The sequence below is a fragment of the Chelonoidis abingdonii genome, chromosome 6 (genome assembly GCF_003597395.2).
Source record: "Chelonoidis abingdonii isolate Lonesome George chromosome 6, CheloAbing_2.0, whole genome shotgun sequence".
NCBI classification, from domain to species: Eukaryota; Metazoa; Chordata; order Testudines; family Testudinidae; genus Chelonoidis; species Chelonoidis abingdonii.
This window is the reverse complement of record NC_133774.1, coordinates 129911300-129927875: the sequence shown is the minus strand read 5'-3', so window position 1 is coordinate 129927875 and position 16576 is coordinate 129911300. Positions and strand designations below refer to the sequence as shown.

The 16576-nt window shown below is 48.0% G+C and overlaps 1 protein-coding gene across 2 annotated transcripts in view; it reads left to right on the top strand.

The window, feature by feature from the left end:
* The first annotated feature begins 5033 nt into the window (after positions 1 to 5033).
* Positions 5034 to 16576, top strand: part of FBXO10 (F-box protein 10) — a 64391-nt gene continuing 52848 nt past the window's right edge. Inside the window, exon 1 of one of the 2 annotated variants that reach the window (XM_032778753.2) lies at positions 5034 to 5126. The gene's annotated coding sequence lies outside the window, so the exon portion shown is untranslated. The remainder of the gene's footprint in view (positions 5127 to 16576) is intronic. The other variant, XM_032778755.2, reaches the window with a different exon arrangement.

Below are 16576 nucleotides of genomic sequence, written 5' to 3'. Positions count from 1 at the left end.
GTGGGGCATAGGAGGCAGCTGAGAGGGGCAATCCGTTTTAGGAAATGTGTGGAAAGGGAGTTTTTTAAATTTGAATTCAGAGCATCACCTGTGAAGAGCATTAAAGTGCTATCAGGATCTCCAGCTGATTGCAGAGAAGGAGCCTAATAATCCCGATTTATTAAACTCTAATTTTGCTGATACTTGTTATCCTCAGTGAAGTTTGCACTGTTGAAGCCTGGTGTTTGCAGGAGTTGGCTCAGTGGTTTGATAATTCTATCAGGCTGGGTTAGGGTGACCAGATGTCCCGATTTTATAGGGACAGTCCCAGTATTTGGGGCTTTTTTTATAAGGGCTCCTATTATCCCCCACTCCCTGTCCCGATTTTTCACACTTGCTATCTGGTCACACTAGTCTGGGTATTTAGCTGGCTACCATCACCATTGCATACAAGCACCTCACAATCCTTAGTTCTTCTTATCTGGTATCCTCACACCCCCTCAGGCAGCAGGGAAGTGCTGTGACCCACATTTTACAGCTGGGGACTGATCCACAGAGAAATGAATCAACCCTGTTTCTTGAGTCACAAACCAGATGTTTTCTAACCATAAGCCCATCCTTCCTTACAACTGAGAGCCTACAATGCTGAGAGTCAAACTCCAGATGTCCTGGTTCTCCCACAGTTGGGTATTTAAATTTTTGTTTCGGAAGTGTATAATGACTACAAGGCACAGTGTGATGCAGCCACACTCTAAACCCCATTGTAGGGATGTGTGTCCAATGAAGTCCTCTTATGTTTCTGTCAGGGGAGTTGCTAAAGCATGTTAGGTAGGAATATTCTTATATAGACACTATCATTGTGTCCTCAGGCTTGATAGGGATCTCTGGGGATTAACACATATGCAATGTGGTACGAAGTCCACAAGTCCTTAAAAGCAGTGATGCCTTATAATTATTATTTGCACTGCAGTAATGTCTCCTGGCCCTAATCCAGGATTGGTGCCTCATTGGGTAGTGAACCAACACAGAACAAAAAAAATTCCTGCCCCAAAGGTGTTTACAGTCATGGATCTTACAGGACCATAGTCCTCCAGGCTCGATGGATACACCAAACCCCAGCTGTAGCCTTTTCTCAGTGCCATGTAAAGAATTTGCACAAGTGTAAATGTAGTTTTACAGAAGGGCTTGTTTCTTTGTATGGCTCTAGCGTCACCTCGTGGCCAAATCTATTTCACTCCTAGGCCCTCCAGCTTAACTGAGGCATATTCTGCAATGCATGAGTGCTACCAACCTTAGTAATGCTAATTTACTAGTGCAACATAAACAGAGACCACAGCATACAGTAGGCTAAAAATTTGAATGCCAGCAAACTCCAGTGAGAAGCCTGCACATTGGGACAAGTTATCCAAAAGGCCAAAGGATCTGGAGGTTGCCTACACCCTTATAAACAGAGCTCAGGGGTTTGCTGTGGGGTTCTGACCCAGGATCAGACCCTTGCAGCGGGAATGATTTAATATGCTCATTCTAAAGAACCATCCACGTTTGGCTTCTTGCTGAGCATTATGGGAAAGACAACATGCTCCCACACCAGGCCTGCCTGCTCCCTACATGACTCAGCTTAGAAAACGTATTTGTAGCTGTGACTTAAAGAGCCCAGGTCAGCCCCATGTAGTGCTAGCCACATGCTTCTTCATTCCCTAACACTTTGGCCCTGATACTCAGGTCCGGCCAAGCTATACTCAATGCAAAACTGCGGAGGTTGGGGAAAGGACCTTATACCACATTTGTATTCCCCATATCTGAAACTACTGTGGGCCAGTTTTGGAAGTGGAATATTACAAGCCAGCTTTATGGCTATTGTAGCTTATGGCCACCTCCAACAGACCAGTTCTTGGCTCTGTGCTATTTAACATTTTGATCAGTGATCTGGAAGAAAATATAAAATCAACACTGAGAAAGTTTACAGACGACATAAATATTGGGAGAGCAGTAAATAATGAAGAGGACGGGTCACTGATTCATAGTGATCTGGATCGCTAGGTAAGCTAGGTGCAAGCAAACAATATGCATTTCAGTACAGATAAATGTCCATGCATAGCTGTAGGAGCAAGGAATGTAAGCCATCCTTAAAGGAGCAGGGACTCTATCCTGGGAAGCAGTGACTCTGAAAACAATTTGGAGGGTCTTGGTAGATAATCAGCTGAACATGAGCTTCCAGTGTGACCCTGTGGCCAAAAGGACTACTGCAATCCTGGGATGCATAAACAGGGGAATCTCGAGCAGGCGCAGAGGCAGGACCAGCTCCAGCTTTTTTGCTGCCCCAAGCGGCAAAAACAAAAAACAAACAAAAACAATGGTTGAGCTCCCGGAGTGAAGAACCCACCACCAAATTGCCACCGAAGACTAACATGGAGCGCTTGATCAGCCACCAAAGTGCCGGACGTGCTGCCCAATACCGGACAGAGTGCTGCCCCCTACTGGCCGCCCCAGGCACCTGCTTCCTTCGCTGGTGCCTGGAGCTGGCCCTGCAGAGAGGTTATTTTACCTCTGTATATTTAGCACTAATGCAACTGCTGCTGGAATACTGCATCCAGTTCTGGTGCCCACAATTCAAGAGGGATGTTAATAAATTGGGGAAGGTTCAGAGAAGAGCCACGAGAATGATTATGGGATTAGAAAACCTGCTTTATAGTGATAAATTCCATGAGCTCAATCTATTTCACCCAACAAACAGAATGTTAAGGAGTTACTTGATCACAGTCTATAATATCTACACGGGGAACAAATATTTAATAATGGGCTCTTCAGTCTAGCTGAGAAAGGCATAACACAATCCAGTGGCTGGAAATTGAAGCCACACAAAATCAGACTGGAAACAAGGCATACATTTGTAACAGTGAAGGCCATTAACCACTGGAACATTTTACCAAGGGTTGTGGTGGACTCTTCGTCACTGGCAATTTTTAAATCAAGGTGGGATATTTTTCTAAAAGCTCTGCTCTAGTAATTATTTTGGGGCAGTTCCCTGGCCTGTGCTATGCAGGAGGTCAGACCAAATGATCACAATGGTCCCTTCTGGCCTTGGAATCTATGAATCAAAGAATCACTGTGGAATGCAGCATGTTCTAGCTACGTGTCTTCTTCTGCAACATCCTCCTACACTCAGGGCAGTGAGGTGGGGCACAAAACTGGCAAAACCCATCAACCCACCCCCATCCAAGGATCCCTTTGCTCCTGGAGAATCCACAGGTAGATTCCTTAAGCTAGCTCTACACTTAAAAATTAGATCCATGTAGCTACGCCACTCAAAGCTGTGAATAACGTTGTGCCCTAAGCACCGTAAGTCCCGATGCAGATACAGCTAGGTCAACTAAATAATTCTTCCATTGATCTAGCTACCACCTGTCAGAGACGTGGCTTAGCAACACAGAAAACCCCCTTCAGTCAAGGTAGGAAGCGTCTATGCTATAGCAGCACAGCTGCAACAGCTGTAGCGTATACATGGCCTCCGGGTAGGGCTGCCCAGCAAGCTGGAGTGAGCCTGGGCTGACAGCCTAGGGCTAGCAAAGTGCGCTAAGTGCAATAAACACAGAATCATAGAAGATTAGGATTGGAAGAGACCTCAGGACCAGTCCCAAACTAAATCATCCCAGCTAGGGCTTTGTCAAGCCTGACCTTAAAAATCTCTAAAGATGGAGATTCTACCACCGCCCTAGGGAACCCATTCAAGTGCTTCACCACCCTCCTAGGGGAACAGTGTTTCCTAATATCCAACCTAAACCTCCCCCACTTCAATGTTAGACCATTACTCCCTGTTCTGTCATCTGCCACCACTGAGAACAGCCGAGCTCCATCCTCTTTGGAACCCCCCTATAGATAGTTGAAGGCTGCTATCAAATCCCTCCTCACTCTTCTCTTCTGCAGACTAAATAAGCCCAGTTCCCTCAGCCTCTCCTTGTAAGTCATGTGCCCCAGCCCCCTGATCATTTTTGTTGCCTTCCACTGGACTCTCTCCAATTTGTTCACGGCCTTTCTGTAGGGTGTGGGGGAGGCTAAACAGGATGCAATACTCCAGGTGTGGCCTCACCAGTGCCGAATAGATGGGAATAATCACTTCCCTTGATCTGCTGGCAATGCTCCTACTAATGTAGCCCAATATGCCATTAACCTTCTTGACAACAAGGGCACACTGCTGACTCATATCCAACTTCTCATCCACTGTAACCCCTAGGTCCTTTTCTGCAGAACTGCCACTTAGCCAGCCGGTCCCCAGCCTATAGCGGTGCATGGGATTCTTCCGTCCTCAGCGCAGGACTCTGCATGTCTCCTTCTCGAACTTCACCAGGTTTCTTTTGGTCCAATTTGTCTAGGTCACTCTGAACCCTATCCCTACCCTTCAGTGCATCTACCTCTCCCCCCAGCTTAGTGTCACCTGCGAGCTTGCTGAGGGTGCAGTCCATCCCATCATCCCAATCATTAATGAAGCTGTTGAACAAGATCAGCCTCAACGCTTGGAAGCTGTGGCATGACCCACACGCCCTCCCCTGGTTTCAGAGCCTGGGCTCCAGACCGCCCACACTGCTGTTTCTAAAGCCCCAGCTGTGGAGCGCAGGCTGGGACCCTGATGCTGGCTAGACACTCTCTTTGCCGGCAGCCACACAAACAGCCTTATGGGCAAAGCGCCACCAGCCCCTCGAAAAGCGCTGGACCAGAGCTGGGCGTTATGATGATGAATGGGCCCGAGGCTCTGGCCCATGTCACTAGCGAACTGTCCTGGCGCCTCGGTGCTACGGCAGCCCCTGCACTGCCTGGGGGGGAGGGGTCCGCGGCTCCCCCAGCGCCCCGCTCTCAGGGTGCAGAGCCCTGCACGGGCGCCAGGGAGTCTGCAGCGGGGGGCGGCGCGCGCCGAGCGCCCAGCAGCAGGGCCCGGGCAAGGCACGCGCAGCCTCCCGCCCACGCGCTGCAGCGCCGCGAGCCCCGGGAAAGTCTCTCTCTCCTCCAGGCGCTCTATGGTCTGTGCGCTGGAGCGGGGGGAGGGGCTCCTGGCCGGGGCGTTCGCTCCTCCCGGCTGGGCTGGGCAAGCAGCGCCCGCAGCAGGATCCGCGCGGCCGCAGCCGGGATGTGGCTGCTCCCCGGCGGGATCTAAGGTAACGGGGGTGGGGGGCGAGCTCTGTCCTCCCCCCCTGCAGGGCTGCTGCCCTGCAAACTTGCCCGGTGCGTTTCCCGTGGGGCGCCTTGCGGACAGGAACAGGAGTGGGATGGGTTGTTCGGGGATGGGGGGCGATCGGCAGCCCTGCCCTGGCGGGGAGCCTGGCTTTTCTCCCCGTGCTCAGCCAGGGCTGCAGGCGAGCTGCTGCCCGGAGTTGTGCTTGCGCGGGTACGGGTTACCCTGTGCACACTCGGTTTTGTGGGCTGCAGCTGGGTGGCTGGTGAATGCTGCGGTGAGGCTAGTTTCATAACCATCGCCCTCGGCTGGGAAGGCAACTGGGAGCACAAACTTGCCATTTCTCTGTAGCAAGGGGAATAACGTGTGTGAACACAGCCTCGAGGGGAGGCTGCTTTCAGGAGGGGGAACCATCCGTAACTTGTACTGATGGTCCCTTCCTTGAGGAAACCGAGTTCTGTGGAAACTTGTATTCCGAAAACCGGGGGATTTACACACACTTGTGAGAGGACCGGAGTTATGTAATATTAGTGCTGTGTGATGCTGCAAGTGCTTTTTTACTGCCCATCGGTCAGTGTGTTCAGAACCATTTCAAGGCACAGCGCGGAAAAGAAAACCAATTTCTTTGAATGCTCACTTGCAAGTAGGGGGCTGTTGTGTTTTGCAATAGCTTTATAGTAGACGTAATACATGTATCTACTTTGTTCTTTGGTTAGGTGTATTGTCTACCACATTTCACTCTTTGCAGCATTCTGCAGTTTTTCTGCTGTTCATTCAGATATTTGGCCACCAGAGCTCTGCTGTTTCTTTGAATTTTGTTTTGATTTAATACATAGAACGTTTGTTGAAGTCAGTTACTTACCATAGGGGAATTCGGTTGTCTAATGTGTGGTTTTAAAGTTATTTCAGTGCTCTCCCTAGTTACTAGGGCAATATTTTTTAATAAGGGAATTGAATGTTAGTGGAGGTAGGATCAGTCTCTAGAATTACTTGCCAGTATGCTGAGCTACGTCTCTAACCCATTTTGTGATTGGGACTTTTGGTTTGCTTTCCTCGCTAACCGTAGGATTTTGACATGAGGTGATCTTGGTGTAGGGTGGTGTTTCAAAACAGAGTGATCCATGGCAGAAATAACAAAGGAGAGGAGAGGACATCATGCAAGAGTCAGAACCTGGAACAGTGCAGTATCTTGGAGCTCTGCCAGTCTTTTGATCAAAACTTCATGAAACCCCATTAGAATACAAGCAAAAGGGACAGGTGGTGGTATCTTTCTAACATGGGCATCCAGCGTGGTTTTCTGTACTGGTGGGTTACTGTTATCTGCTGCATTGTGTATACCAGATTAATATATTTCCTTACGCTAAACCCATTGGATCCGACTGCCACATGGAGCAGATACTTTTTTGGAATGTTATCACAGGGGAATACAAAGATCTACTTTCATGAATATATTTCAGATTGGGCAAGAGGGAGGGTATGCTGCCTGCCTACCAAGGCATTGTGCTTCTGAAACAGGGTTCCTCTGGTCCTACCATGGGCACTAATGGCACATTTAGTCCTGGCTATGGTGGGATTTTGAGACACCGTCCCTAAGGCAGGTCTGTGGGGAGAAGCAGCCCAGGGAGGTTGGGGGCGGGTCAGTGGGGAGAAGCGGCCCAGGGAGGTTGGGGGCGGGTCAGTGGGGAGAAGCGGCCCAGGGAGGTTGAAGGCGGGTCAGTGGGGAGAAATGGCCCAGGGAGGCTGGAGATTTTGGACAGCTTTGTGGGTCTAGTTGTGTTGTGAGCTGTTCCAGACCTTTGAGGAAATGCTGCTGTTGGGAAAAGTCTCTCCACTGCCATGGGGAGCATTTGTGTTGGTCTCCCTTCCTGCTCACACCATTTTCAATGGTTTCTTGCCATTGAGCTGCCCTGTTGAACAGCCCTCAGTGCTGCAGCCTGTATATAATGACCCCACCCGTGAAACTCCAGACCCCACCTGGCTATGTCCTCTGCAAAGCCACCCAGTACAGTGCACCATGGGTGGGGTCTAGGGAGCTGTCTTCTTCCCCAGACTGGTTAATAAAGCATGTCCGATCTCAGGTACTTATCTGAGCCCATCACCCTGGTATCTGAGCAGCTCACAGACTTTAATGCATTTATCCTCACGGTAACGTTGTGAGGTCGGGCAGTGTCATTCCTTCCCTTGTACAGATAGGGAACTGAGGCAGAAGGAAGCCCAGGGTGGATCAGGAATTGAACGCAGCTCTCTCAGCCAGCATCCTGATCAATGAGCCATTCTTCCTCTGCCCTCATCTGTCTCAGCTCCCCCTTGAGACGTACATTTGTAAACAGGTGGGTTGGCAGTAAGGTGACCAGACAGCAAGTGTAAAAAATTGGGATGGGGGAGAGGGAGTAATAGGAGCCTATATAAGAAAAAGCCCCCAAAATTGGGACTGTCCCTATAAAATCGGGACATCTGGTCACCCTAGCTGGCAGGCTCCTGAAACAGTTTCTCGTTGTACCTATTGTTTTTGCACTGCTCCTGTCTCTGCACTCCTCGTTTGAGCCTTTTTTTTTCCAGTGCCTCTCTCCCCCTTCCTCCACACTCAGATGCCAGTGTCTGATCTCTTCTGTTAAGGGGAAGGCAGTTCCTGCTGTCAGGATGAGTCCATTGTGAGGCATGTTGTTGTTCCAGCCCCAGATGTATGTGGCTCTGTGTAACCCCTGCGCCTGGTGTCATAGATGGGGCCAGTTATATAGTGTTTGCTACCTTGGAAAACATGAAATGTTTCCCAGGGAGGTGACCCTACTCATTTGAGGGGTTCCTGCCTACTCACTGATGGCTCAGGGGTCCCTGGTATGAATGTGGGGACCCCAGGATAGTGGGGTGGGGAATGGGACAGCAAGGGACCAGCAGGAGACAGAGCCTGTATCTGCACTGCCAAAGTCTGTCCCCTGTCACTTTATGCCCAGGTCTACACTATTGTGGGGGTTGACCTGAGATATGCAACTTCACGTAGCTGAGGTCGGCGTATCTTAGGTTGACTTACCTGGCTGTGAGGACAGTGGCGAGTCGACCGCTGCTGCTCCCGTCGACTCCGCTTCCACCTCTCGCGAGCTGGGGTTCAGGAGTCGACGGGGAGCATGATCGGGGATCGATTTTATCGCATCTACACTAGACATGATAAATTGACCCCCAATAGATTGATCACTACCCGCCGATCCGGGTTCTAGAGATGGGGGTGAAGAACAGATTGATGGGCCAGGTTTCTGTGCGACTGTTTCTGACTGGGCGAAGACTCTGGAGGCCCCTGAGCTGCTGGCAATGGCTGAGGATGGAGCTGTGCACCCTGAGGAGGAGGATAGCCTTGTGGTGGGTAGTAGCTCCGTTGCCTGGAGCTCCCAATGGCCCTGTCTTACCCTGGCATGGGGAGTTCTCGAGCCACCGATCTTGCATGCTGTAATGATGATGCTGGGTCCCGGCCTGGGAGAATTAGTATGCAAGCTGCTTCCATTGACTCTCCCTCCTTCGGGAATGAGGAGACTGTTCTAATGGTGGCTCGATGTTCTCCTGGGCTGGTGGAGTCTGGGAGAGAAGCCAAGGACAATGAAGATCTCTGGGACAGCGCCCTGGTTCCGGATGTCCCCACCAGTCAGCAGATAGGAAGGGTGGGTACAGGGTGAAGGGGATCGGTGGCTTTTTGGCTAGCACTAAAGAGGTGTGCACAGTCCCACTGCCCTCTGGGAGAATTGCTCCTGTGCATGTGGGGGCAGATTGTGACCCCAGAAGCTTGGGACTGTGTCTGATTGTGATTAGGAGCAGCCAGGCTAGTGTGGTTGTCAAAAGCATTTCTCTGGTGAGAGCTGGGAGGCTCCCTTTGCGCACTGGGAAGAGACTGAACACGTGTGGTGTCTAATGCCTTTTACCCCAAAGTCCTGCTCCTCTAAAAGTCACTCGTGTCCCCTGATGATGGTGTATGCTGCTGAGTGCTCCTCTTGTTTAGTCAAGCAGCATTTTGCTGCTGCTGATGGATGTCTATGACCGATGTCTGTGAAATCTTTTAGAACCTGGGCTGCTATTATCTTCTGTCTCATTTTGGTGGATTCATCCCATGAATACCTCTAATCATCAGAGCCGTGAAAAGTAAATTGACCTTTACAAACCCCCTACACCTGCATCCTCTGAAGAAATGAGATTTTTAATTGAAGATTTCACAGGCAAAAGAAGATTTGTTATAGTGAAACAGAGTTATAAAGCTGCCACACAGCCCTCTCCCTCTGGTATCAGTCATCACATAGACCTTAAGGCCAGAAGGGACCATCCAGCAACAGTGAGATGCACAAGATGGTCCTTTTTTTTACTGCATTTAGTACTGTGGGGTACCTGCAGGGCCGCCCGGGGGGTGGGGGGCAAGTGGTGCAATTTGCCCCGGGCTCCGCAGCGGACCCCAAGAGAATGGCTGAGGCTCCCTCCCCGGCCCCAGCCTGACCCCATCTCCGCCCCTCTCCTGGAGCCTCAGCGCATCCAACAGCATCCCTGAATAGTGGCAGCGTAGCCCCGGCAGGGCCCCTCAGCTCCGCCCCGCTCAGAGCTGCGTGGTCAGGGGAAGGGTCTGGGAGCTCCGGGCTGAGCGGAGGGAGCTGAGCTCCTGGAGTTCCCAAACCCGCCCCCTTTCCATGCGGCTCTGAGCGGGGTGGAGCTGAGGGGCCCTGCCGGAGCCACGGTGCAGCTGTCGAGGGAAGCTCCTGCATGGGCTGAGGCTCCGGGTGAGGGGATGCTCTGGGATAGGGCCAGGGCTGGGGAGATTGGCTAAGAGCAGGGAGTCCCAGGGGACAGGGAGGGGGCAGAGGTTGGTGGGGGCGTAGTCCAGGGGACAGGGAATGGCGGGGGATCGTTGGCATTGTGGAGCATTCAGGGGGGTCTGTCAGGACTCAGCGGGGGGGATGGGAAGGGTTGCGGGCAGTCCAGGGACCAGGGAGGGGGCAGAGGTTTGGGGGGCGACAGGGAACCTGGGGGTTGGATTGTGGGGTTCTGGGGGTGTCGGACTCAGCGGGGGGTGGATAGGGTCAGGGCAGTGGGGACAAGGAGCAGGGGTGGGGTCCCGGGGTGGTGGTGGGGGGGGTGTCTTGGGGGATGGGAGGGGACAAGGAGGGCAGGATGGGGGATTCTGAGGGGAGGGGGCAGTCAAGGGGCAGGAAGTGGTGGGGGTCAGATAGGGGGGCAGGCCAGGCTGTTTTGGGAGGCACAGCCTTCCCTACCCTAAAGCTCATTCAGCAGTTTGAGGCTTGCAGAAGAGCCAAGCTGTTAGCTTTTCCATTAGGGCTACCATCCCTTTCACTTCTCAAATGCCAAATTATAGTCTATATTTAATTTCAGTGCCATAGGGAGATTCATGTCAGGGGAGGGCAGCTTCCAGGAGCCGTGCACAGCAAGCCCTGACCGTGCTACTTGACAGGAGCTCGAGGGACGGATTTAAAACATCTGAAGGGCTGGATGCAGCCCCCAGGCCGTAGTTTGCCCACCCCTGAACTAGGACATATAAAGTGCTATACAAGAGCTTATAGGTGATCTTTGTTGTTATTGTTATGTAAATAATAATACTTGATCCTTACCGGGCTCCATCCATAATCTCCAGTCTAAACGGACAAGGTGGACAATACAAAAAAATAGGGCAAGAACTGGCAACCTTTCAGAAGTGGTGTGCCGAGTCTTCATTTATTCACTCTGATTTAAGGTGTCGTATGCCAGTAATACATTTTAATGTTTTTGGAAGGTCTCTTTCTATAAGTGTATGATATATAACTAAACTATTGTTGTCTGTAAAGTAAATAAGGTTTTTAAAATGTTTAAGAAGCTTCATTTAAAATTAAATTAAAATGCAAATCTCCCCAGAGCAGTGGCCAGGACTCGGGCAGCGTGAGTGCCACTGAAAATCAGCTCATGTCCTGCCTTCGGTACTCGTGCCATAGGTTGCCTACCCCTGAGGTAAGGCATCAGATTTTGCCACTATTACTTTATTCTCTGAGATATGGGGAAACTACTCTGTAACTATAATGGATAGTAGCTGAATAACAGGGAGCTCAGGACTAATAAATGTCCCATATAAAGCCCTGGGTAGAACTCTCCTCCTTTAACTATTGTACTTTAATAGTCTTCATCATGGCTGTCACAATAAAATAGCTGAATTCCAGGACCACATAGCCTACAGTCATAAGTGAGAGCCGCAAAGACTTCTTCCTGAATGACCTGGGGAATGGATTTCAGAACCTCCTGCTGCATATAAAGAAGTAATCATTAGTTTTGTTAATACTGAAGCTTATTAGGTGACTTAGACCCAGAATTTCAATTTTGTGTAAGAAATAGAAAATAAAACACGATTCTAAGCATTTATTATAAAAATTTAATGCAGTTTCAATGCAAATTTGTGTTTGTTTTGCAACATACCTTAGTAGGACTTGCACCCTTGTCCTAACACAAGAACCATGAAATGAAACTGACTAGAAAGAAAAGTGAAATTTATTCAGTTTGGACAAAGACAATAATCAAATTCAGGATAGTAAATAACTCGGGCTAGTAAATAACTAGGGCTGTTGATTAATCACAGTTAACTCGTGATTAACTAAAAAAAAATTGTGATTAATCACAGTTTTAATCGCAAGTAACATTTATTAATATTTTTGATGTTTTTCTACATTTTCAGATACCTTGATTTCAGTTACAATGCAGAATAGAAAGTATACAGTGCTAAATTTATATTATTTTTATTACAAATATTTGCATTATAAAAAGATAAACAAAAGAAATATTTTTCAATTCACATCATACAAGTACTGTAGTGCAATCTCTGTATTGTGAAAGTGCAACTTACAAATGTAGATTTATTTTTTTTGTTACATGACTGCACTCAAAACCAAAACAATGTAAAACTTTAGAGCCTACAAGTCCACTCAGTCCTACTTTTTGTTCAGCCAATTGTGAAGACAAACAAGTTTGTTTACATTTACAGGACATAATGCTACCTGTTTATTATTTACAATGTCATCTGAAAGTGAGAACAGACATTCGTATGGGACTTTTGTAGCTGGCATTGCAAAGTATTTACATGCAATCTTTAGACGCCATCTGTCAGATGTGTTGAAACTAAGTCTTGCCAGACCACTTGCAAGTGGTCTGGCAAGACTTAGTTTCAACACATCTGACAGATGGCGTCTAAAGATTTGACTGAACTCCTTGGGGAGAATTGTATGTCTCCTGCTCTGTTTTACCTGCATTCTGCCATATATTTCATGTTATAGCAGTCTCAGATGATGACCAGCACATGTTGTTCATTTTAAGAACACTTTCACTGCAGATTTGACAAAACACAAAGAAGGTACCAATGTGAGATTTCTAAAGATAGCTACAGCACTCGACCAAGGTTTAAGAATCTGAAGTGCCTTCCAAAATCTGAGAGGGAATGAGGTGTGGAGCATGCTTCAGAAGTCTTAAAAGAGCAACACTCTGATGCAGAAACTACAGAACCTGAAACCACCAAAAAAGAAAATCAACCTTCTGCTGGTGGCATCTGACTCAGATGATGAAAATGAACATGCATGTCAGTCTGCACTGCTTTGGATTGTTATCGAGCAGAACCCATCATCAGCATGGATGCGCATGTCCTCTGGAATGGTGGTTGAAGCATGAAGGGACATATGAATCTTTAGTGCATCTGGCACGTAATATCTTGGTGCATCCGGCTGGCTACAACAGTGCCATGTGAACACCTGTTCTCACTTTCAGGTGACATTGTAAACAAGAAGTGGGCAGCATTATTGCCTGCAAATGTAAACAAACTTGTTTGTCTGAGCGATTGGCTGAATAAAAAGAAGTAACACTGAGTGGACTTGTAGGCTCTAAAGTTTTACATTGTTTTATTTTTGAATGCAGGATTTTTTTTACATAATTCTACATTTGGAAGTTCAACTTTCATGATAAAGAGATTGCACTGCAGTGCTAGTAATGGGGGAACTGAAAAATATTATTTTTGTTTTTTATGGTGTAAATATTTGTAATAAAAATAAATATAAAGTGAGCACTGTACACTTTGTATTCTGTGTTGTAATTGAAATCAATATATTTGAAAATGTAGAAAACATCCAAAAAGTTGAAATAAATGGTATTCTATTATTATTTAACAGTGCGATTAATCGCGATTAATTTTTTTAATCTCTTGATAGCCCTATAAATAACCAGTGTAAATGGTGAAAAGTAAATTAGATTTCCCAAGTGTTATTTTGAATAATCTAGATTCCTAGTAATAGGGAAGTAATTTGAGGGGTTTTTTTTCTGATTCATACATCATCACAAGTCATAAAAATTCTGCAGCCAATGACTTTAGCCTAACTCAAGTCACTGGGTGCAATCTGATATCCTGTGATCCACATAAAAATGAGCTAGTGGTTCTTTTTGACTTCAAACTTTATGAAACATAGCTTGATTTTTCAAATAGCATGTTGAGCTCATGACTCAGCTGGTAAAGGGTGATTACATTCAAATGAGTAGGTCATTGGCAAAGAGTAAATACCAAACCATATGATGATGTGTTTAGAGCCACGGACCAGAACGACCACACTGTGTTTAAGGCTGTATGGTCCGGTAGACTGAGCACTGGACTAGGCCTCAAGGCATCTGGATTCTGTGCCTGCTCTCTCAAAATCCTTCTCCTGGTTGTTGGGCAAACCACTTCTGCTCTCTACCCTTTGCTTGTCTTGTCTATTTACCTTGTAAGTTCTCTGGGGGCAGGTGCTGTCTTTTACTGTGTTTGTGCAGCTCCTAGTACACTGGGGGCTTGATCTCAGCTGGGGTTTCTAGACACTTCTGTAATATACATCATTAATTCAACACCGTTGCTTTGCAATAAGGAGAGCATAGGTGGAAGACTCAGGACCCTGTTTTTCATTATAGATTTATTTCCTGGTCACCAGTAATGACATTTTCATTCACAGAGCTAATATTAACAGGACAGGTTTTTTAAGCCATTTTCATTCTTGCTGAGAATAAATATTTGTGGGTTGAGAGCTATGGATAGGACAGCGTTATGGAATTGTTGTGAGGATTGTGCTTGCAGGTCTCCAGTAGGAAAGAGATGTATTGTGGCTTGCAATTTAAGGTAGAAAGTCAGGGTGAAATCCTGGCTCTGTTGAAATCAATGGGAGTTTTGCCACTGACTTGAGTGGAGTTAAGATTTGAGCCAGCCAGCCAGCTATACCTATCTCATAGAGCTGGAAGGGACCCTGAAAAGTCAATGAGTCCAGCCCCCTGCCTTCACTAGCAGGGGTAAGTACTGATTTTGCCCCAGTTCCCTAAGTGGCCCCCTCAAGGATTGAACTCACAGCCCTAGGTTTAGCATGCCAATGCTCAAACCACTGAGCTATCTCTCCCCCTTTATGTCTTTTGTTCCTTTTGCACCCAGCCCTCCCGTTGGAGCAATGCATGGTTGGGCCCAGGCGAGAAAGAGAACAATATTTAACAAATATAACAATGACCAAAAATAGAGAGAAATTATCTTAAATCTCTTGTGGAGACAGATTTGACATAATGCCTGGCCCCACTAATCCCTGAATGCTGATCTACGTTTGCAACCATTAACTACTGTCCCTGTTTCTTTGTGCCATTTGTGGGCTGTAAAGAGAAACTTCTGTATGAGTCCTGGGCATGATCCAAACCCCAGTGAAATCCCTGGAAAGGTGAATATGGGATGGTTCCAGATGTACTGGGCACATCATTATGGAAGAAATGGAATCCTCTGAGTTAGCTGCACGCAGCTTCCTCTTTATCATAACAGAGAACCTGTGCGCATAGCTCAGCTGAGGGTATGTCTACACTACAGGATTATTCCAATTATACATAAATCGGTTTTGTAAAACAGATTGTATAAAGTCAAGTGCACGCGGCCACACAAAGCACAATAATTCAGCGGTGTGCGTCCATGTACCGAGGCTAGCGTCGATTTCTGGAGCGTTGCACTGTGGGTAGCTATCGCGTAGCTATCCCATAGTTCCCGCAGTCTCCCCCGCTCATTGCAATTCTGGGTTGAGATCCCAATGCATGATGGTGCAAAAACAGCGTCGCGGGTGATTCTAGGTAAATGTCGTCACTCATTCCTTCCTCTGTGAAAGCAATGGCAGACAATCATTTTGTGCCCTTTTTCCCTGGATTGCCCTGGCAGAGGCCATAGCATGGCAACCATGGAGCTCGTTTTGCCTTTTGTCACTGTCCCAGTATGTGTACTGGATGCTGCTGACAGAGGCGGTACTGCAGCGCTACACAGCAGCATTCATTTGCCTTTGCAAGGAGCAGAGATGGTTACCATCCCTATTGTACCGTCTGCCATGCCATTGTAAATTGGCGATGAGATGATGGTTATCAGTCGTTCTGTACTGTCTGCTGCTGTCATGGGTGCTCCTGGCTGGCCTTCGTTGAGGTCGGCCGGGGGTGCAAAGACAAAAATGGGAATGACTCCCCGGGTCAATCCCTCCTTTATGTTGTGTCTAAAAATAGAGTCAGTCCTACCTAGAATATGGGGCAAGTGTACTAGAGAACCAGTGTACCAGAGAACACAGCCGCTCTGTGTCAGATCCCGCAGAAATGATGAGCTGCATGCCATTCTAGGGGGTGCCCCTGCAACAACCCGACACGTTGCTTCCCTCCTCCCCCAAGCCCTCCTGGGCTACCATACAGTCGTCCCCCACTTTTGGTGGGTGAGAGTAATATAAGAGCAGGAATAAGAAACACTGACTTCTTTAGTGAGATAAAATGAGGGGGAGGTACCTCTAGCTGCTATGATGTCCAGCAGGACATTAAACGTGGTGGGGGGAGAGCCCCCAGCATTCCACGCTGCTTATGATAGTCCAGGAGACAAAGAATCTTTTCGTTATGAGAGAAGGGTGGGGCTGATGGGCTCAGACCCCAGTGCTATGATGATACATGGTTACCGAGCCGTTCGTACCATCTGCGGGATGGACGGGGAGTTCCATTTTCTATTTTTACCCTCAGGCGCCCCGGCCGACTCCACCACTGAGGCAGCCCCAAAAAAAAAAAAAAAACGACCACTCACAAAATGAAAATGACAGGACGGCTATCTACTCATTCTGGCCACTGTACATCTGCCACCGGGGAGGGAGGGGAGAGGATGTGGCTGTTCATTGCCGCAGCAATGTGTCTACCAGCCAGCTGCAGTAGACATATGCCGGGTGACACTTGAAAAAAGTGGAAGAACGATCTTTTTGCTCCTCTTTCTTTCACCGGGGGGGAAGGGTCTAAATCTTGATGATATACGTTGAAACACCCGAGCGGGAAAATGTTTTTGACGCCTTCAGGCACTGGGAGCTCAGCCAAGAATGCAATGCTTTTCAGAGACTGCGGGACTGTGGATAGCTGGATCTCAGTACCCCCCTCCTCCCGCCGATTGAGCGT